The 14,421-nt window shown below is 40.4% G+C and overlaps 1 protein-coding gene and 1 long non-coding RNA gene across 8 annotated transcripts in view; one reads left to right on the top strand and one right to left on the bottom strand.

Annotated features, from left to right (window-relative positions):
* Window positions 1-14,421, bottom strand: part of tjp1b (tight junction protein 1b) — a 92,647-nt gene that overhangs the window by 39,689 nt on the left and 38,537 nt on the right. The window contains exon 1 of one of the 7 annotated variants that reach the window (XM_050073628.1): window positions 5,253-5,460. The exons of 3 other annotated variants lie outside the window; for them this stretch is intronic. The gene's annotated coding sequence lies outside the window, so the exon portion shown is untranslated. Of the gene's footprint in view, window positions 1-5,252; window positions 5,461-14,421 lie in introns of those variants that run through there. 3 more of the 7 variants (XM_050073631.1, XM_050073627.1, XM_050073630.1) reach the window with 3 other exon arrangements.
* On the top strand, window positions 4,317-11,572 carry LOC126408202 (uncharacterized). Its single transcript, XR_007571844.1, has 3 exons — window positions 4,317-4,714; window positions 11,070-11,160; window positions 11,384-11,572. It is a non-coding gene; the product is annotated as an uncharacterized LOC126408202 (long non-coding RNA).

The raw sequence follows: 14,421 nt of genomic DNA, 5'->3' as shown, positions 1-14,421 counted from the left end.
ACATCAAGAATATCACAAGAGTCATGGCTCTGACAACTAGACTTACTATTCAAGCTTTAAAGCTCATCTACTGTAGCACTCATTTTAGTGTTTATCATGGAAAGGTTTCATGTTTGGACGCACTTAACTGAGAAATGGCACCACAAAAACACATTTGCTCATATAAATGAACAATACTATGTCCGACAACTTAAAATCTTAAGGGGCAGCACACAGCAGCTGTTTTTTGTTGCAGTATTCTGTTAAATTTTGTGTTTCAGTTGCAGATACTTGAGCCTTGAGGTCATTTTAAATAATGGTATTGTTTTTAATGAGTCATAGCATATTTTAAAACAGAAACAATTCAGTGACTATAGATATTTTCTGCATTTTGCTTGTTTTTCAATGTGTACAACACATTAAAAATGGTCATGTCTGGGGAAAAGAATGACCTGACATAAAGCTACTGAACTGGCAAACATTTCTATGCAGGATGAGTCTCATAGGCACTACATGTCACATATGGACATAAAACATTGAATAAAATGTCTCTGTGATGGCTTTAACACACAGATTTTATATGAAACCTGTCAAAGCTGCTTTTCTAAGATTGCCAGTGCTACAGTGCTTTTAACCACCAATGACTGGGTTTCAGTCTCTAAAGTAAAGGAAGCCAGCAGGCAAAAATTATTTGATGTGCTGAACACGGAGGATGACTGTCAACACTGTAATTAACAAGTGTTCCTATTAGATTTGTGTTTAGACAGAATGATAATTGGTTGTTATTAGCCGTCATAATATTGATGCTGACATGAGTTGTGTACTTTCTGTCCAGCAGTGTGGAGTTAGTGCACGATACAAGACACATCCTACTTTGTTCAGGGCACATATTATATTGTCTGTTAGAAGTCGTGTTATGTGAAAAACAGCAAAAATGACTTTGTATCTAGTAAGTGGTCAAGCTGAGTTGCATTACTATAGGTGGTTTTATTCATATTTCATCCCTCTAATTAGCACATTCTGAATATCAAACCTGGAATAAATGACTTTTTGGCTACTCTGGGGTAGCCGAAATGGAAACACAACTTGATATATCATTAACATTTAAGCTGATATGGATAATTATTAGCTCTGTCTTTGGGCTCCACCAACTCCTGAGGTAAGTACTGACCCCTTGGCTGCTGCTAAATGCCCCATTATGTTCACAAGCTATTCGCCAACTGCTGTTTGGTGTTGAGCAAGTAGTGTACAGTGGGTTATTAGAGCTTTTTAATTAAAAAACAGCTGCCTGCTGCAACTGAAAATGACGCTCTGAGAGTGTAAGAGTGAACCAACACGGTAAAGTTGTAAGCTGTACAGAAAAAAGATTTGCTTTTTTTATTTTATTTTATTTTTTACAGTCTACTTATTTATCATATCTTGCTGATGTTTCTCGTTTTGCACTATCCCCTTTGCTGCTGTAACAATGCAAATTTCCCCACTGTGGGACTAATGGAGGACTATCTTATCTTATCTCAGCCGAAACTCGCTGTAAAGCAGTCCCTCGCACACAGTCGCATTGTTTCACCTTGTCATTTGATACATTATAAAAATATTGATTATAGATGTTCGGTTTTCTTTCTTTTTTTTTAAATAAATTAACAAATTATAACAATAAAATGTAAAACAAAACAACTAAATTGTCTCAGATTTCAATTTTGGATTTCTACAGATCATTTTCCATAACGCACATAATAAAAATAAATAAAATTTTGATACTTGCTCTCAGTATAGTGGCTCTGTGTGAGCAGAGTCTATTTCCAGGCTCCACAGCTGGAGTCAGTGATCATAACCAGAGCCTGAGTGTGTCCCGAACACATGGACCAGGAAATCAGCCCCTGAACTCAATCAGCCCTGTGGAAGTTATCAGTGCCCCACACAGAGCACATAAGAGGGCAGGAATGTGCTGATAAGCTGAGCCACTGACCTGCACCCCGCCTCCCCTCCGTCACAGTGATTGAAATGAGGACGGCGGAGCCAATGAAAAACAGTAATGATAAGGGATGTTTCCGCACTGTAAGAAAAAGGAGGTTCACGTTGAAATGTGATTGATGCCAGTTTTTGCAAGCCTCTTCATCCTGATAAATCCACACCCCTTTCAAAAAGGGATTTACGATTGACTTGATTTATATAAGCAAGCTTCTGTATAACTGGAGCTATAAACATAACGTAAACATGCCATTTGTTAACACCGAGACTTACTGTTCGATGGGGACATGGGCTTTAATGTCATATTTTTTAAGAGGTGTTTGCTGGGAAGTCTTAGCTTGGCCATGTATCAGAGCAATGACCTTTCAATGTTCACAGCACACATCAATCAACTTTCCAACACCTCACACCATTTTCAAAAAGTAGCCAAAAAATGAGGTAATATAAAATATGTAAGGAGCCAAAGAAGATAGATAGATACCAACTATTTAAAGTGTGACCCACAAAATGTCATCGACGAGGCGTAAGAGTATTTGTAGTACAATCTATCTGAAGTTATATTTTGTCCTTGGATACAGTTTGTGAAGGTTCACAAAAACAGACAACACAAAGAACATAATAACAGTATGTGATCTCTGCACGCTGAGATGTGTGAATTTTTAGCATTTAAAAAAAAAAAACCTCCTCTCGTGCCAGTTGCATTATAATTAATCCTGTGCCAATATGCCAACAGAGCATGCAGAGTAACATTTAAGTGGACATAACGAAGCGGGGTGGATTAAACTGGGCTGCAAAACAGAAAATCCTCCTAAATTGAAAAAAAGAGAAGGATTAGATTTATTAGCTAAGAAGGGTGAAACAAGCAGTGTCAAAAGTCCATCTCAGTCTGAAGTCACACCTCTCAGTGGATGAAAATATCACAATGATACTAATTATGCAAAATAATCCATGGTGTAAGCAAAGATGTAGTACTTCAGGACAGCACGGGCTAACTCATTAAATCGTTTTCCTTTTTATTCTAGTGGCACCTCCAGGCTATCACTAACACTAACACGTGCTATCTTCACAGTCTCCCACCATTTTTTGGCATTGTTTTCCAGCAGCCTCTCTCTACACAGTTAGGCCATTAATCTCTTCAAAGAGGGACCTGAGGACACTACTTTGATCTCTTTTATATTAATAAAATAAGCCATTTGATTTGGCATTAACACTTAAGCATACCTAAGGTTTTAAAGTGTCAACACGTGATAGTAATACAGTCATGCAGACTCATTTGTGCGTCCCTTGCCACGTAGGTATGTTATAACCAGCAAGGGATAAACCCCATATTCCACACAGTTTCCACAAATACACAGGACAACCAAACTGCAGTCAAATTTAACTCAAGTAGGCAAAATATCAAATACACGTGTCCTTCCAAAACCACGATGACTCAGATGACTGCTGTTCCCATGACAGCTTAGGTCAACATGATTTACAGGGCAACATGTATGGCTGCCCTTGAGCTGCTGGATATTCTCTTCGTCTCAGGCGTCATGGTTGCCAGAAAACACTCTGCACGACAGTGCCATCTGAATTATTCAAAAAAACTATTTAATCATGCAATGAAAGATCTAATGGCTGCCGCTATATCATCTGTATTGTGCCTCCCCCACTTCATTTGACAAATCTGTTGCCCTGCCCAGCTGCCATTTCGTATACCCATTACCATCATGAGGCCAGTGATGACATATTTAAGTCATGGACACAAGCTCTTACATAGTCCAATATGGAGGGGTGCAGTGATGAATCATCATACTTCTATTGAAAGATATACCAAGTGCACATTGTATTCTACATATGTTATGGTTAAAAGATTAACTGTGTGCTTTAAATAGCCTTTTAGGAGCTTCAATTACATTAAAGCCTGTTATCCACGATAGAAACTAAACAAATCAAAGACAAACTGGTGACTAATCAGATAAATTCTATAAATATAAATAGATAAAACCTATTATACCTCATACCATTCCTAAAATATATAAATACAAACAGAATGTAGAGCTGGGTGATAATAACAACATTAACAACATATACAATATCTGATATTTTAGCCATTATTTCTGGTGCTTGCACACAATATTTCATGTAAAACCAGGGTTGTGAACAGAACAGAGGGCTTCAATGTTTATTTGCCACAGCAGGCACATTATTGTTTATCTCTTGAGAGGCTATGGGGTAAAAAAATCAAACCTAATCACAATAATAACATAATAAATATATAAATAAATAATAATAATGCCTGACATGATGATTTCTTTATCCCCAGGCTAAACATATTGCAATTCTGCACACCAGATAAACATGAATGGGCAGTGTTATCTGTTTATATACTAGCTGTACTAGTTTACAGCAAATGCAAACTAACACAACAAATGATAACAATCTCAAAAATCGACACTGTCCAGTGTTTTTAATATTCAACAGGTGATGACTGATGCTTTTTGATCATGTTAGCAGCAGTCCATCCCTTGGTATGGTAATGTAAATAGTGAGGTAGTTAGCTTGGATGAACTAAGCTAAACCAAACACCGCCTGCAGCCCACAGGAAACCCCCCAAACACAGCTGATATGACACTATTATGACAGCTGGTGCAGACACCAGGACAGGCGAGCAGGTATTTCAGTGTCACCAAACTAAAGCCAGCTAGCGAGCTAACTTTAGCCAACTGCTACCTAGCTTCACCAAAGACCCACTTTGGGTTTCCAAACGGACCATCAAAACAAGGTGAGCCACCGCCGTGACCTTCCCTTTAATTTATAAACCCCGGTGTCATATTTGTAGCAGCTGACCTCAATATACCATCCCCTCCTTCTCTCTCGCTGTCTGACACTTTATTAATCTTGTGCCCCCTTTATACCCTCTTGGTCAAATCAACCCCTAGCTGGCCGACATTTTGTTCCAGCAGCTAGGCTAGCTCATCCCAGCTAACGTTACCTGGACGCTCCGCGCACTTGACGTGGAAGCGACCGGTCCGCCCGATGACAGCTCGACCGCGAGGCATTTTGTGACTTGATATTATCGCGTATGCAAGCTCCGCAGAAATCAGGGCATTGTTATTCATGCTTTCAACCAGATGATAACGTTAGCATGTTGGGGCAACTAGCTAACCACTTAGCATACCGCGTAGATGCAGTTTGCTAGCAGTGAGGTAGCTAAGTTACCTCGGCTTGCACCGTTATCGCTCGCTCGTACCCGCAGAGGGACACACACATCCAGTCAGCTCCTGCGGCTACAGCGAAACACAGCCTCCCGAATAACGTACTCACGGACAGATGGAGAAACCCATTCACCTTTCGATAAAGCAATGGTCCTCACGGCGTGCTTGTGGTAAATCTTACAGAAAAGGAATGGAAAGGTCTTCCTGGTGTGGCTCCAGAGCAGCAGCCGCCGCACTGCAATGGCAGGCAGTGGATGAAGCCTTCCTTCTCCCCCCCTCTGCTCTCACACTTCGGCTGCCGTCACCGCCGCGGTGACAGTGACAGGTTCGCCTGGAAGAAACCATTCCGATTTGTCCGCGGGGGGGGCGGTGGGGGAGCAGGGATGCAGAGAGGCTGTCCACAGCAGCCGCAGCAGCAGCAGCAGCAACAGCAGCAGCTATCCAGCAGCATCAAGCGCCATTCCAGCGTGAGAACAAGCGGTCGTCGATGAGGGTGAAAACAGAACGATGGAGATTTATCAGCTCTTTGTGAACACAGCGGTGCCCACTATATCTGTAGTAATGGATGCGGCTGTTATCATTCCGTCATCTATTTCAAATGCATCAATTACTAAGGAAAACACGATGACTTAAAAAAAAAAAATACTAATCCTAAAAATGTCCAGAAGTCTACTGCATTGCTATCACAGAAATCATCCACAATGATGGCACTGCGGACTATCACAATTTACAACAATAGATAATAATAATGTTATAAGAATATTACGACGCTTGTAGCCTGTTTACAGACAATTATTAGGCCTGACCAAATGATTGGACTATTTTTGATGTTTGGATTGATGAGAGTAATTACATAAGTTTGACTAACTATAGGCCTTTTGCAAGCAAGAAATAGAAGTGCATGATGCATTTAGCTACTACAAAAAAGGTATTTTTCATTAGTCTGTTTTAGCCTCTATAAAAACACTGTTGGTGTTAACTGGCTGATCAGAAATGACTTAGATTTATAGACAGCTGAGGTCTAAAATTGGTCATATAGACATTTGTGTCCATAAAAAATAACTGAATGTAACAGAGTAAAACTATTTGAGATCTGAGACCCTGGTACTGCAGCGAGGCAGCTTAAAGATAGCTAATATCCTTGTTTGAACTTTGTATCAGCTACCAAAATAACTTCCTCTTCCAGGTGATATGATTTCCCTATTGCACCAGTGGTGCAGTGGACTTCTACAGGTAGACTGCAGAAGGCCTAATAGACCTTTGTGCAAACAAAGCATTGTAAGCTGTGCACTTGCTGCATGTGACGTAAGGGGTTATATTTTATCTTTAAGGAGCTTTTAACAAGCATCCTGATCAAACAGAGAGCTAATAAATCGGTGTGAGGATGAGAGCGAGCTTTGTTTGCAGTTAGAGTAAAGCTACCATGCCCTCATGCACCCTAAGAGAGATGTGTTAAAAATCATTCTTTATATTTTAATTTTAGCCTCATTTAATGATGTGAATAGACTTTTTGCACAATACATTTCAGCCAGATGCTGAGCTGCACTTGGTTTTTAGAAACCAAGAATGTTTTAACACCTATTATGTAAACATTTAAAAGCAAGACACAGTAGATACCCTGTTAATGTATCACCTATACACACAGAACTTCACATTCACATGCACATTATCTGCCAGTGTGAAAGGAAAAATATGCGACAATAACTTTCTGATGTTAAGCAGGCCTTAATATTGATTTGACAGATCGACTTTCAAAAAAAGAGTGGCTTGACTGATTGAGCATCCTTTGAAACAAAGGACGTGACAAGGACAAGATGGTTTATCCTTTGTGTGGTTGTGTGTGTGTATGTGTGTGCATAATCAGGAAAAGCAGCTATTTATTTCAAAGTGATAGCTTTGCTGCAGACACTGAAGATTAGAGCCCCTTAACCAGCAAGACATTCCACTAGTTTAATGTTACATTGTCTAGAATGCAAAAGGTGGTACGAGAAAATCTATTTGTATATCACTTTTAACTACCACAAACATAAACTCTTTATTGGGAAAGCTGAGGTAGGCTACTTAAGTAGTAATGACATGCTGCATAAAGCCATTTAAAATGCAGAGGATAGAACTAAAATCCACCCTACAGTCACGATGCTCAATACTCCTTCCCATGGGGTATACAGATTTAATCAATATACAGTAGAATGTAAATTGTGCACTGCACCAAACTCCACTCTTAAGACTCCATCGCATGCACTTTAGTTTTTGTCCTGGCTTTTCCAGAAGTACCTAATTCTCTGCAGCACCTTCTGTTGTGCATTTTATCACTTTGAGATTGTGTGACCGTTCTTGTCACCTCTACCTCTGGCACTAATGAGCGCAGGAGAAGATAGGGGCTGAATGTAATGCCGGAGGAGCACAGAGGTCCTGCAATGTTGCTGACGTAGGGAGACTTGCCGCAGATTCCATTGGAGGATCTGAAGGAGAAGGGGGGGGCAGGGGCATCTTGAATGGAAGAATGCGAGTTGGACAAGGTCATAAGAATTAGATAAACAAGGGCAGTCATATATATCCTGTGGAAAAACAAAATATGATGAATAGCGGTCGAAGACACTACTTAAAAAACAGTGAATATGTCTGTGACCTGCACCTCTACGGCTCTTTTGAGTGTCCATTGGTAGCGATAACATGCAAACCTTTGGCAATATGTCAGGATAGCATATGTCACTGAGCATGAATGACAGTAAGATGACGGCACTAGTCATCGTCATGTATTATGGTATTCAAACTAGCTCAAGTATTGAAGCAGAAAAATGGAATCAAGCTATCAAACCCCTCTGGTAATGCATGAATGTAAACTTTTTTTACAGTCTGCGTGTGATTGAATTGGCTCTGATGTGAGCTTATGCCGCTTAATGTATCTCTGTTGAAGCCCTTGAAATACCCTCTGTTAATGCTACAACAGTGTTTGCATCACTGGCTCCAACAGCACAGAGGGAGTTTCACATGCCGTGCAACAGAATTATGCAGCCTCCACCCCCCCCTCCATCAGCACATTTAGACACACTGACAGGATCCAAACCAGAGTATAACTGCAGGAACAAATCACACGAGTGGAAAAGCAAATTACAAATTCACAGCAGGTTGGCTTTTAGAGTGCACCGCCTCTGACGGTGAGTGAGTCACCTCTCAGCTGCACAGGTCAGGAAAAAACAGCCTACTAAGCAAAGGTTGGCGTGGCTATCTATGAGCTTTAATGACTGCAGCTATCAAATGACATGACAGACGTTAAACATAGCTCTGCAGCAGAAGAAAAATAAGTGCATTTGTCCAATAGCTGTGTGAGAGAGAACAGGCTGGATGATATTATGTGACACCGTGTTGCCAAAGCTGCAAGATGATACTCAAAACTTTGTGCTTCTTATCTTGTTATCCAGTCTTTGGTTTTACAAATTGGAGTACATCAATGTAATCTCATAAGGGAGTGAGCTGGCTACTGTACAGAGGCTTGTATTTCTGTGATTTCTGTGTTGTCCTCTGTCAGTATCACTGACCTCTAGCATGAAAAAGCAGCACACTGGCTTGACAGCGAGCCCATTTGTTCAGGACAGAAATTCCTCACACACGGTGTCATAATGCCTCACGATTATGTGGTGCAGCACACTCAGAGCTGAGGAAAGAGACAAGGGTCCATGATCTGGCAAGCATGAGATATCTTGTAAAGTCAGCAGTTATCAAAAGGTGCTTTATAGAGGAGTGAAGCGTGACCTCGGTGAGGCAGAGTTGAGGATGTACGGCAGTAAAATGCAGCTGAAGCATGCAGGAGACAGAGTTTGGCTGCAGCCTCCTGATCTCTGTCCAGCTTATTAGCAGCTGGTTTTACAGTATGTGATTGTAACACCTGTCCCACAGAAGAAGAAATATCACATCTTTTATCCGGAGTGTAACATTTACATTCTGCATTAGGATACACATAATAATGCAGCTGGCTTTGCTCTTTGGGCTTTTGTGTACTCAGCTTTTATGTAAGGGCCAACAAAGCAATTACACAGCCTATTTTGCAGGAGACTAATTTCGTCTTTGTGGTTTGGTTCCTTGTAGTTCATATTGAATACATAGTTTCTATATTTTAATAATAACAATTACATTTTTAAGTGCTGATGCATGCTTGAATTTTTTGGGTTGCACTGTCTGCAGTGAAATGCTGCAATGAAATTACTAAAATAAGTGTACATTTTTAAAATGAATAAATATCAGTCCGCCAAAAGGTATTTAGAGTCTGGGTCTTCAACTGGGGTCCATGATCCCTAGGGGGTCCTTAGAAATACTGTTATGTAATTTAATTTGTTTCAATTAAATTTTTTTTGTTGAAATGTGTCTAAAAATTCAACATATTATAAGCAAAGATAAATTGGCCTATTTAGAATTTACAGTACATTACATACAGTATGATTGTATATAAAGATGAACAACACATCTCCAGTTCCTCCCATTGTGCAAAAATGAAGCTAAAATATCCTGGATACAGCTGCCGCCATCTTTAACTGGTTACATCATTTGGAGCCGGAGTCTGCGCAGTGGCAATCTCCACACTATCAAGTTCCCTCCCATACACTCATACTAATAATCGCGAGCAGCACCACTGATTGCGAGCACACCTATTGACACACACACAGCTGTCCATCATGACATCAACCCCTTTTTATAGCCTCAAATAACTGTAAGAAAAACAAACATTTGAACAAACATCAGCATGATCTACCTGAAATGTCTTTTTACAGCTCACACAGTTGTCATTTTATAGCTTTAAATAACTAATAAAAACCAATCTCATAACAAAAACAAACAAATGAACATACAGTAGCATGCTAAACACTAGGGGCTGTGCACATGCTGCATTTCTGCAACCTTAAATTCATTGTTTTCGATACAGACGCGCGACAGATGCGCTCAAACACACACGTTCCAAGCGCCCATTTTTCAGGGCGTGATGTGATGGCTGCGCTCTGAGATAAACTAACTTGAACTTTTGGAACACAGCAGCGCACACCGCATGTCATGTGACAAGGAACAACCAATCACAACCAACAGATACCTTTCCCTTCATCCGTATGTCAGTCTGTGGTAAATACAGAAAAGTTGATCATGTTTTTCATCTGTCCCATGGCGATAAGCCTACACACTTATAAACAGCACCTGGAAGAAGATCAGCTCTGCACTCAGGATTTCAGGTAAATAGGCTTTGATACAGTGCTTGTTAAGGTTTCTTAGCAGCCTCAGACGCAAGCTGCCGCCGTGCTCTTGAAAGCTGGTTAAAAAAAGGCACAAAAGTCACGTCCAATGCTTGACCTTGCCAGGCGGTTAAAGACACAGCATGTGTACGGCCCCTTAAATGACAGAAACCATCTTTGGGAAAAATTAGTTAACATAGAGGGGTCGGGGTTTATGACCTATACTGCAGCCAGCCACCAGGGGGCGATCGACATGCTTTGGCTTCACCTTTAGGAAGCTATCCTATCGTCCATCTTTATTTTACAGTCTACGTACATTGATGATTGGTCAGTTGTTACTTATTAATCCTTGTGCAATCATATTAGGTAGCTAATGCTAAATCACTGTTTGGCACCTGTCTGTAACAGCAAGGTGAACTAGTTAGCTAACAGCTATATACTCCTGAAACATATTGGTCAGTTACCTGTATAATTATTGAAAGTGTACGGCCATTCTTGTGAGCCATAATGGATCATTTTTTAACTTTTCTGAGAAAAAGGTGATAACTCAGAGACAAACATGGTGTATGAATATATGAAACTGCCAATAATTATTGTTTTAATAGCTTAGTATGGTATGCACATGCTAAGACAATGCACTTCAGGCTGCTGCACACGTCATTACAGGCCCAGTTTTAAATGCAACCCTGCTTCTTCTCTCTTTCAGCTAAGGGGTCCTCGGCCTGAAAAACTTTGAAGACCCCTGATTTACGACATCAAAATCACTCCCACTTCAAAGGCAGATATTTCATGTAATGGTAAGAAATGTGAAACACAGTCATGGTGGCAGTAACAAAGGACAAACACCATGTGACACTGTGAACATACAGGATGTGATTGAGAAAGCACAAATCTGGATTTACTGATGCATAAAAATCATAAAATAAAATCAAAACCCATGTACAGGGAGAAAATACATATTTTTCAAGATTCCCCAAATGAACCTATAATCTCCATCTCATTTTTTTTTCCCACCAACAGCTGAGAGCTCAGACATATCAGGTGACATGAAATAACCTCACTTCCCCGGCCCACGGGATCATGTGACAACAGGCCACCAGCAGCCAAATCCTCTCTGGATCAAACTACAGCATCATGTACAGTTGCAAAGAAGCAATCGCCTAAGTATGTTTATCCCAGGAGGGGAGCACTAATGCTAATAAAGATGAACAATTCCAATCAGTTAATGTGGATGACAGAGAGGTCTTTAACAGCAAAACGGTGAGTTAGGAATTATTGTGCTTTTGAAGATCGGATCATAGATCGCAGTGCTGAACGTGGAGCTGGATTCCTTGAGGGGAATAGAAGCTTTTAAAGCAGCAGGATCCTTAAAATCTGACAGCTGGAAATGATGACGGCAGATTAATTATCTGTTAATTAAGCAGATATACTCCACAGCTCTTCTCACATAAGCCCAGGGAGACTCACTTGTCTTAAACCCAGTGGTGAATCTTTCTATAGGCAACATATGCAGCCGGCCGCCGAGGGTGCCACCGGAAGTGGGGGTGGAATGTAACGAAAAAGGTGGAGTGGATTGTATGTTGGGAAGGTAAGAGAAAATGAGCCAAAAGCCATCTGGGAAAAATTTGCACAATCTAAAGTCTCTTATTTTTTTGTTTTTTTTTTACTGTAGAACTTCAAATAGTAGCCCGGGCTACAACTCAGCAGGCTTATATTTGGGACAGGCCTTTAATTCCTCATACACAAAACTGTTGTGTATAAGGAATGGACACATAGTCTGACTTTATGACAGCTTCAGAAGAAGGGAGTCACCCCTGTTTTTTCATCATGCCGGAAAATCTGAATGAATTACGGTCCTCTCTGGTGCTCATGGTTTTAGTAAAATGATGATGATAACAATGTGTAGCATCTCCATATTGACAAAAGTTTAAATATCTATATTTTTATGTGCAATCTAAATGGCTAACTAATATTAGCTCAAGTGGGTCAACAATCTGGTTTTATACATCAAAAGAATTTCTATAAAAATGAACTGCTTGGCACCCAGACCAGGCTTCTAATAGAGACAGGCCTTTATTTGCAACATGTGTAGCTACACCAGGCTAGTAAAAGAGACTAAGCGTTTAATTGGGATCAGGCTTTTAATTGAAATTTTATGGTAGTTTATTATGATGTGTCGGCTAAGTTGTGTATTTGTGTTGATTCTTCATTAGATCTTATTATTGTGGGTAATAAAGATGATAAATATAAAAGCCCACAATAATAATTTTCTCTTTGGGGGGGGGGGGTGGAAGGCAGGGAAAGCTTGCCCAGGGCGCTGAATGTGCTATGTCTGGCACTGCTTTAATCTATAATATTTTTACAAAACACAATACATAAAATGCTTTTACGATCATAGTGACGTCCCCTCACCTATACTGTGACCCCTGATGTGACCCACCAGTTAAATCATTAATGAAGTGGCTGTATTCTTCTCATTTTTCATCAACCGGACCCTTTAAATTAGTTTGGATTCATGCGAGGTTGTCTATTCATGGCTTTTTCCCAAGAGAGCAACCACGCTCAGGATGAGAGTAAAGCAATTAGAGGCCTTGGTGGTGTGGGATCAGGTGCTCCCTTCGGACTAGACCTAAGGGGTATTGTGGAGGGCAGGTGATGGGGGTAACGGAGACAGGAAAGAAAAAGGGAGAAAAATCACCCAGGGGTAATTTACCGCACTGCGGGAAGAAGCCAAACAATGCTATAAATCTCCTCTGCTCCTCAATTCAAGTGGAAATTAATTTTAGCACAACTACAGGTGGACTCATTGATAAATCCAATAAGGAGAAAATCAAACCACAACTTTCCTTTAACAGAGGGAGCCGTGCAAGTTTGCCCCCTGTGCAATACATCAGGTGAGTGGAAGGTATTTCACCAACCACATGAGCACCAAGAGTCCTCATACTAACAGCTCTTAACGTTCTAGCGGCTGCACTGCCCACTGTTTTTAATAATCTGTGTCTTAGCAACTGCAACAACATGTCTACCACCACCTCTGAAAGCTACACATTCATTCAAACCCTACAACACATCCAACTCCTCCTTTCTCCATTGCGTCAGTTATGCAAACATGGATGTTTCACTCTGTTCATGAACATATAGGTAGTAAAATTCTGCCCTCTGCAGGGCTTCAGCTGAACACTGTTCCTCTGTGTCAAGCATGACTGTCTCCAGCCTTGCGAGAGGAAATCTATATGGAGAATTATTCATGGTGGCGTGAAAACAAGCGTGAGGAAAGTGGATCTGCGTGATTTCAACCCCTGCTGGCTGATGATGCACGCGTGAACTGATGGAGGGAGACACAAGGAGGAGCAGGGAGTTGTTCACCCACGGGTCCGCCGTGATGGGATGCTCCTGAGTCTAAACAGCATATGGTGCCTCCCTGGGCATCAACACACATCCTACATGTCCAGCAACACAGCAGGCTGCGTGACACACACACACACACGCCACTGATACAGCAGATACACACACTTCTAGATATACAAAATGTACACACTCTTCTTCCTTTCATTCATTCTCAAACACAGAAAGAATACACATAATGGCTTTATGTAGGAAATAACAGTACAAACACTTTTTATTTAATATGTTTGTGTGTTTATTTCTGTAATCATAAATAGAGCTTGGTGTGTTGTGACATGATAAATCTCACAGGATGTGAACCACTGATTTGAAACTAATAACTGTCTTTCATACATCACAGTGCCTGGTGCTGTATTTCAACTATCCATGAACTGTCACTTCATTATGGTATTATTATTATTGCTGATAATATTTAATATTAAGATTTGAAACAATAAGTCAACTGATACATCAGCAATCTACAGAGAATCTATCAGCAACTATTTTGACATAAATTTATCGTTAGAGTCACTTTTCCAGCAGAGAAAATGAAACACTTGCTGCTACCGGCTTCTTAATGTAAATGTGAGTATTTCCTGCTTTTCTCAGTATTATATTTTTGTAAATTGATTAAATTGGTTGGACAATAGTGGGCATTTTCTCTTACTATTTTC

Source organism: Epinephelus moara, chromosome 20 (assembly GCF_006386435.1).
Source record: "Epinephelus moara isolate mb chromosome 20, YSFRI_EMoa_1.0, whole genome shotgun sequence".
Lineage (NCBI taxonomy): Eukaryota > Metazoa > Chordata > Actinopteri > Perciformes > Serranidae > Epinephelus > Epinephelus moara.
This window is presented reverse-complemented; position numbering and strand designations above follow the sequence as displayed.